Here is a 9,316-nt window from a genome sequence, read left to right as displayed (position 1 = left end):
CTTGTCATAGCTTTGTTGTGGGTCCAGTTTGCTTTGGCCCATGTCACACCATCCATCCAGTCCCAGAGGCAATGACGATAGTCTGGTTGCCACTTCTAAATGCAAATAATATATGTACTTGGATACACAGTCCAATTCATGCCAACTAAAATAATTATTTCTATTACCAGTGCCAGTAAGCTCAGTAATCTTACTCTTCTTCCACATAATGTATTGAATCTTTGAATACACTGCATCAATTTCTTTCCATACAGTTACTCAATATGAAATTTAAGATTTTCGCTGCATACACCCTGTTCCATAAAATTCTGAAACAACTGCCAGATGTCTGCAATCTGCTACCACATTATTTTGGCACAGAGTCTTCTAGCCATCTTCAGACAAAACTGACAAAAATGCTCTGAGGTCCTGTATTTAAGACTGCATGGGATATCCAGTTGGTGCAGTGCATGCACTGCTTGAGAGCATGCATTCCTGCTGCAAGTCTGTGTGCTGTACCATGCGCCCTCCATGGTCATAGCTCACCTAGTCAATATCAAATCAATTGTCTTCATATGGTAAAATGGCAGAATGACACTGGCTATGCAGAGCATGAAGTTTTTCTATGATAGGATTCCACGCAGCATTTAACTGGACTGCTCATATACCATATACTGAAAATGTTTCAGCAAAAATAGGAAGAATATTATGAAGAAATAAAGTTGAAGCAATCTTTCATCCTTGTTCCAAGATCTTGGGCCTATCTGAATTTGTTAAAGAAGACAGAGTTCTGTAAGGCAGGTGTTTAAAGGATTCTGTGTGAGTGTGGCATATCCTACAAGGGCAAATGACACACATCATGCAGGATCACATTGTAGCACATCAGAGGCATACTCATCTCCTCTATGTCAATCAGTCAATCAGTTTGCTATCATCAAACACTGTATTTCTACTGGTCTTTTGACAAAATACAATTAAACAAAAATTGTGTCTCATCTGCCAAACTTTTGGATCTCCATCATCATTGAATCAGTGGAAATATGACTGTCTGATCCAAGTTAAATTCTGCATGGAATCCTGTCATATAAAAACTCCATGCTCTGCATAGCTGGCTTCACTGTGCAGTTTTACTGTATGTAGACAATCAAATTGATATGGATGAGGTGAGCTTTCACCAAGGATGGCATGCAATGCAGTGCACAGACTTACAGCATAGGCACATGCGCTCAAGCAGCATATGCGCAGTGCTAACTGGATACACCGTGCATGTGCCAGTGAAGTATTAAACATATGAAATCAATGCATTGTCATCAGTGTTCATCTGAGGATGGCAAGAAGACTTTGTGCCAAAATATCACGGCAGCAAGTTGCAGACATCTGGCCATTCTTCCAGGAGTTTATGGAACACACTGTAACCCAGGAAAATTTTTAATTTCACAATTACAGCTGCCAGGTCATTAGATATCAGTCTAAGATAAAAAATATAATGTCATAAATAGTAAATATTTTAGTACTGGTCTGTATAATAGAAAATGAAATATCATATTAACTGTTGTAATTCAGGATGCCAAACCTTAACTATACATTGGAATGTCCTGGCAAGTGACTTATTTTCCCATGGTAGACTGAAAATACTTTATTTTTGTTAACTAACTATCTTTCACTTAAATTGCTCATGGTTAACAACACTTTGAGTGAAACCCAGTTAGGAGCAACAGTACACAAAATTTTGCAGTACTCAAAGGTATTAGAAAAGTGTATGAGTGTTCTTCAAACTGCCAGATGCCCCCAAGTAGTACACTCTTTTTTTTTTAAAAAAAAACATTAAAACAATCAATTTTATGAGTTTCAATCTAATAACTCAACATACTGTAAACATAGTTCACTAAGAATGCTAAATGGGTGCCCCTACCTTGAACAGAATTGAATATTTGAGAAAAATCAACTTGGTCAATGAATTCCTTGACTTTTTTGTAATGAATTTATTAACATTGATTCCAGACCAAGAACTCTGAAATATTTAAAAAAATTATAATCATACCTGTGATTGTATGACTCATCTTTCTTCAAAAACAATTTTGAGAATATTTTGTGTCCCACCTGCAATGCAAATGCAAGGGGTATTTTTTGAAAAAAATATTTTGAATCAAAACACATGCACCTCCCATAAATGCTGCTGTTGTTTCAAATACTAATGCTTTAACTTAGGACTGAAGATCCTATTCAGTAGGTGTTTCATACATAGCCATTGCTCTTTTCCAGTCACATAATAGAATACAGGCACTCCAAGGATTCATTATGAATAGGAAGACACGACAAAGAGTAGAATGCTGTAAACAGTTCATGGAGGGAGTATTTTTATCACAATGCAACCAACCCAACCATGGTTCAAGTATACATGCCCGCAACTCACATGATTGGAGAAAATCTGGATCCAAAATTAGTCTGAGTTTGATAGAGATTAGGAAGATTTACGATCAACCAAGGAAGAAGGGGTAGATAGTTCATCAATAGGATTAGATTCATCACATCTTTAAAGTTAGCTATGTGTTCAATCCAAGGTGGGTTTTTGGGACTACGATAGGTGTGGTACAGCCTACTGATTTCTCTCATGCAGCTCCCTGCAGGGTTTCTAGCTGGATGATAAGCAGATAATAAAATGTATTTTATTCCTTCCTTTTCAATAAATGACTTTAAAGATTTTCAGACAAACTGTGATTCATTATCAGACATTATTGCTTCATGTGTACCTACATGTCTAAAGTAACTCTCTTATATTTTCAAACTCAGTTTATATTGTTGCTTTTCTAGTGGGATCCTATTTTATATATTTAGAAAATATGTCTGTCATAACAAATATAAAACAGTAACCCCCCACCTATGGTAGTGAACCATACAAATTAATGGTAACTAGACTCATGGTTTTTTCTGGAATATGCTCTGTATGTATCCCTGACAGGTTCTGTTTCTTGCTTTCATTGTTGACATCTTTCACAGGTTGACATCTGTTTTCTGGCCCTCTTTGCCATATTATAAAAGTATACATTTTTCTGTAGTTTGTTTAAGCATTTTTGAGCACCAAGCTGTCCATAATTTTTAAGAATGTATATGATAAGTTTGATAGTGTGCTTTTCTGGCCAAAAGAATTTCCAGTGATCTGAGTTTAAATTTTTTCTTTAAAATAGAATTATCTTGTGTATTTTGTAATATTTATAAATTTTCTCACAATAGTTTTTACCAAAATAACTTCCCCTAGTCTCCAATCATCATAATGATTCTGGTTTCTATTGATTTCCTTACAGGTGGTCCTAATTAATTTTTCATCTATAATTCCATTCAAGTACATAATTTTGAACTCTATATTCTCCCTCCTCCAGGGTACATATGGGAATGCAGAATATCTTTTAAGGATAACTCCCATCTGCACAGTTTAGAAAATCTGGTGTTAGAGGAGAAGATCCAGTTTGCACAGGTGGTGAAGCAGCCATTGAAATCAAGTGCAATATGATCAGCTGCATGCTGTGCCACAGTGTGATCTACTTGGCCACAGGATTATTATAATCACTGCTACCCATCTCAGATATATCATACCCTTACAACTTTTGCAACTGCTTTTCAACAGCTGGTCTTCTTGCAATTGGCACATTATTTCATTCTATAAAAACTGGCCCATGAGGTTTCAGTTTTAGTACATATTCAAAATTCTTTACACTACCTGCTATAGCACTGAAATTGTCTGTATTGTCATTTTAACTCATTCTTTTCTTCATCATTCAGCCCTACAGTTCCAAATACTTTTTCATCAATATTTTTCATTAACTCTTCTTTTTTGACTTGTAGTTCTGTATTAACTTCTGCAACATGATTTTTGTCTTTCACAGTTGACAACCTATTCACTTCTTCACAGTCACCTTCTTTTAAATTTTATTGCCCTTCTTGCCTGTTATATATGATGTTCTGCTCCTTGCAGTCTAGGATTGCCCTATCTATGGAGGTACAGAACAAGTTATTGTATGCACACTCTAGAAAGGAGAGTCCAACCAACAACCACTTTTGTTGGTGAGTAATGGACAGAGCATCTAGCACCTTGCCCATGCATGCCCTGACTTCAACCATCAACCATAAACTCTCACAAGTTTTTTCATGAAGAAGACATCCACCACACAGCGTCCACATTGATTTTGTGGGTCATTTCTTCAGTTCGGTGTGCCTCATTATCATGGAAGTCTACTCAAAACTTTTATATATCTGTCACTACCACTGCACCACATAGCAAAGAACTGTTCTGGCCTTTTCATAGGGGGTCTCCCATGCTGTATAGTCCAAGATATTAGCCTTCAGTCCACATTATCAGCTTTCTACTCGTAACAGGATCATAGGCAGTTACTGACCACAACAGTCAACCCCCAATTGAACAGTGAAGCAGATTGCTTGTTGAGGGCCTCAAAGAAGAAATGAGATCCCTGTTCAATCTGGGCAAACAGAAGGTACATTAATTGCCTTTTTAAGAACCCAAAATGCCATTCCAACAAATGTGAAGTGCCTAGTAGAACTCGAGCACCATCAACCAAGCCATACCCTTTCCCACATGGTGCAGGTGGCACCTCATAACAGGAAGCAACCTCACACTTGGCACGCTGCCAGCACCACTGTGTGGGCACACAGCTATAGCCAACAAACTGAATGGGACCTGGCGATCATCAGAGGGACACACAGCTGCCTCACCTTCACCCTCAATGGAGATGGCATTTCCTGGCATTGTCACCAATACCAGCCACATCCGGAATGATACCCCATGCCTCCAAAATCGTACAACATGTACAAGTCTATGTGACTGCCACCTCAATATCATCCTTCGCTGTTCCATCACAGCTCACAAAGCTGCCACTTTGGAACATCAATGGAATGATCCCCCCTCTCAGTCACAGTAGAGCTATGGTAATCAGATGCTTTTAAAGACTGCCTGGGTCAGAAGCTCTAGTGGTAGAGTGCTTCAGACTGCACTTGCAGAGTATCATTAACAAGCAGAGGAAGGTATCAATGATCAAAAGGCTGTGATAGCATCTATGACAACTGGTCTGACAAAGAATGTTAAGAAAGGCAGGAAGATATTTTTGCTCAGCAAGAGTGACAGTATACAAATTTCAGAGTATCTGAGCAGTCAGCATCAAATATTAGGTGACAAGGATGAAGATATGGGAAAAAATGGAAAAAAAATCAAAGGAATCATGCAATATTCCCTAGACAAGTATGTTTTGAGTAAGGTCTTAAGAGATGAGAAAGACCCACCATTATTTAATAGACGTGTTGGAAAACTGCTATGTAAACAAAGAGAACTCCATCTCAGATTCAAGAGAAATAAAAACCTAGCTGACAAACAAAAGCTGAACGAAGTGAACATGAGCATAAGGAGACCAATGAGGGAAGTCTTCACCGACTTTGAAAGTAAAACTTTGCAACCAATCTGAGTAAAAACCCCTAAGACGTTTTTGGTCTTACATAAATACAGTAAGAGGGTCAAAGTCATCTATTCATTCACTCAGTGATCACAATGGTACTGAAATGGAAGGTAACAGAGAGAAGGGCGAAATACTGAATTCGGTCTTCTGAAATTGTTTCACCAAGGAAGATCATAACACAGTCACTCCTTTCAATCATCGTACAAGCTCGAAATGGGAAATAGTGAGATAACTGATCATGGAATAGGAAATCAATAACAATGGAAAGGCGTCAGGACCACTTGATGGTTTGGAGACTACGGGCGCTCAACATCCAGATTAGGAGTACATGAGATATCTTGCTCCCCATCTATCAGTAATTTATCGCAGATCACTTTAATCTGTTGTAGAATTATGGAACATGTTTTATGCTCACGAATTATGAAGTTCTTAGAGAAGGAACATGTCCTCTATAAAAATCAACATGGGTTCCGCAAACAGAGATCCTGCAAAACTCAGCTCGCTGTGTTCCTCCACAAGATCCACAGCTCCGTGAACAATAACGCTCAGGCTGGTGCCAAGTTCCTTGACTCCAGGAAGGCATCTGACACCGTCCCGCACTGCTGTTTAAAAAAAATAAAAAAAAATAAAAAAGTAAATAAATAAATTTGCTTATTGAGCATCGGAGCAAATTTGCGCCCGGATTAAAGATTTCCTTGTAGACAGATATCAACATGTCGCTCTTAACGGTACAAAATCGACAGATGTAATTTCCAGAGTACCGCAAGGAAGCGTGAAAGGACCATTACTGTTCACAGTACATATAAATGATCAAGTAAAAGCGTCGGAGGCTTTATGTGGCTGTTCGCATATGATGCGGTTGTTTGTAACAAAGCAGCAACGCCAAAAGATACTAATGGTTTGCATAATGACCTCCAGAGAATTGATGAATGGCGCAGGCTCAGGCAGTTGACCTTGAACATAAATAAATGTAACATATTAAATAAATGTAACATATTTTACATACGTAGGAAAAGAAATCCCCTGTTGTGTAGCTAGATTAATAATAACAGACGCTGGAAACAGTACCTGTCATAAAAAATCTAGGAGTAACTATCCAAAGCTACCTCTGGGGACACTATGAATGTAGTATGTGGACATATAAGGTGAGAATGTGGGTCTCACAGGAGGCGTACGTGAGATAGTCCTTGCAGTCGCATCATCCTCTGTGCGATCGGTGGCTCAGATGGATAGAGCGTCTGCCATGTAAGCAAGAGGTCCTGGGTTCGAGTCCCGGTCGGGCCTCATATTTTCACCTGTCCCTGTTGATATACATCAACGCCCGTCAGCAGCTGAAGGTATTAATATATAATTCTAATTTCGTTCTAGACAGATGCAGGTCATCAATGGTATCTGTTCTTTCGGACATGAACCGAACTGGGAATGAAGCAAACCAAGTGCTGTATCATGTGTGAGATACAGAGGCGAGCGAGTGCGCCGGGACTTGCCACAGTTCACTGCTAGTAGCGCCACGTCACCTTAACGCGTCTGCATGTAGCGCATAAGTTACTGGACCACAATTTAGTATGAAATTAAAAATCAAAATTTATGTTTAAAACTTTGTTAAATTATAGTTTAGTGTAATAATGTTCCAAATACCAAGTCTTGATGTTCTAAACTTAATAGTTTAGGGAAAAATGCCGCTTTAAGAGAAAAATCAGAGGCGCTAAATAATGACGCTAGGAAGCCAGAATTTGGTCAGAAGGTGCAGTTAGAAGTTATAAATAAGTGATGCTGGTTTCCAAAACCATAAAACAAAAATTAACGCCAGAATCCACGTTTTTCGGAAAAATCAGAGGCGCTAAATAATGGACTTAGAAACTTGAAAATTTTTTTAATGCTTCAGTACACCCCAAAAATAATAACAGAGAGTCCACGTTAATCTACCTCTTATAGTTTTTGAGTAATTAAATAAAAACTAATTTTGTAACTAAAATGTACCGAAGTGTTGTAGATTAAGTACTTGAAATTTTAGTGATAGAGGATTTTGGTTAAACCAGATGATCAAATATATCAAATAATAGTGCTACACCAAGTTTAAGACTTGTAACATAAATAGCAACTGATATAAGTCTTAGCAAAGGTAAGAGGTAACAATCTACCGTTAGTTCCACCAAATAAATTCTGTTAAGCAAAGTTTTCGTTCTAGCGAGCTGAAACTTTCTACGTGCTTTCAAACTGCTTATTTGCATACCAGCGAAAATTAAGAAGTTTCTGAAGTAATTGGTAACAATATTATTAAAGATTATGTGCCCGAGATAGCAGTCGTTTGTAGACTGTCGCCGTATGCAAATAGACAGACAACAGATGTTTTCTCGGCAGTCCGCAGCCGCACCTTATAAATACAGCCCCTGAAGCAGTAGGAAGGTTCCCTTTGCTATCAGACACTGTGAGGTCCACGCCAGTTTTTTTTTTATATTTTTTTTTTATATTCTCATTTTGTTCGCTTTTGTTCGTTGCGTTTGCTCGGGGCGGACGTCGTAAGACATCCGTTTAAGTTCGTTGATGATCGCTTAACTCAGTTTTTTTTATTACAAAGGGCACGTAACCCTCTGACCGAACACGCTGAGCTACCGTGCCGGCCAGTTAAACGTCTGGTTGCCCTCTGCCTCGGATGACGTCAGAGCCGAGCTGTGACAAGCGCATCTTTGGCAGTGAAAACGGATAGTGAACTCACGAGGACTGTACACCGTCCTGGATCGTTTAGAAATCGGTAAAATAACTGTAATGTGCCGTCCGTGTGAAATTCAATTCCGTGTGGCAAGTGGTGAATTTTTTTCCACTGTTATGGTGAGCATTAATTTTTGAACTTTTATTGCGAACTTTCAATTGAGTGATGTTAGTCAGGGCGAAAAACAATCTGGTAGGAAGTTACCGTAGAGGTCGCCTCTGAACTTCTAAAGGTGCTGTTAGATTAGAAAGACGTGTTCTCAATTGAACATAACGCAATTTTAATCGTTGTTTGCTAGAAACTTTAATTAAATTAAATCTTGATTGGAACTTTTAACTTTTACTGAAGTCATAGTCCTGATCCCGCAAAGAAATGGGAAATAGACACTTTTCTTTCAGTGGGCTGGACCGGAATGTGGCCGTGCAGACTGGAAACTAAGGTCAGTATGTTTCCCTTCGCTTTCTGGCTGACCACCAAATTAGTTGCCAGGCTCAAGTGATTAAAGACGGCATCAAAACTTTAAACCAGTGAAGTAACGTACTCGCTGCCCCACAGGACATCGCAACATCCTCAAATTATGTAACAGGGCTGGCATTCTTCAACACAGATACTATTCAAAGTGCTTGTCTCAGCAGCTTGGGCGTTTTCGGTAGCGCAAAATACTCTCGGTAAAGGTCAAATCTTATGCGAGGAGACAAAAAGAAGTCGCATGGTTCCAGCCTTGGACTGTAAGGCGGTCGTGGTTCAAAATGGTTCAAATGGCTCTGAGCACTATGGGACTTAACATCTATGGTCATCAGTCCCCTAGAACTTAGAACTACTTAAACCTAACTAACCTAAGGACATCACACAATACCCAGTCAGGTGGTCGTGCAACTGTGTGGCGCACCAACTAACGATGAGCTTCGATTTATCCTGAGTGGTTAGGGCGCAGTTCACCAATACCCCTCACAAACGTGGACACATCTCGTTAGAATCATTGATCCAAGTGGACGCTACAGAAACGGGCCTAAAAATATACATCCCCCTTAGTAATTTTTGTTAACTATTTCAGTTAAGCAGCCCTGGATACTCTCTCCAATTATCTGACTTCATACTCAATGTGTGGAGATATCAACTATTGCGACTGCTAGAAGTTGCCACTTCCACGGAAGCTATAACTCTTGCA

This window comes from Schistocerca cancellata, chromosome 3, assembly GCF_023864275.1.
Source record: "Schistocerca cancellata isolate TAMUIC-IGC-003103 chromosome 3, iqSchCanc2.1, whole genome shotgun sequence".
NCBI lineage: Eukaryota > Metazoa > Arthropoda > Insecta > Orthoptera > Acrididae > Schistocerca > Schistocerca cancellata.
The sequence above is the reverse complement of the archived record's forward strand: the minus strand, read 5'-3'. Positions refer to the sequence as shown.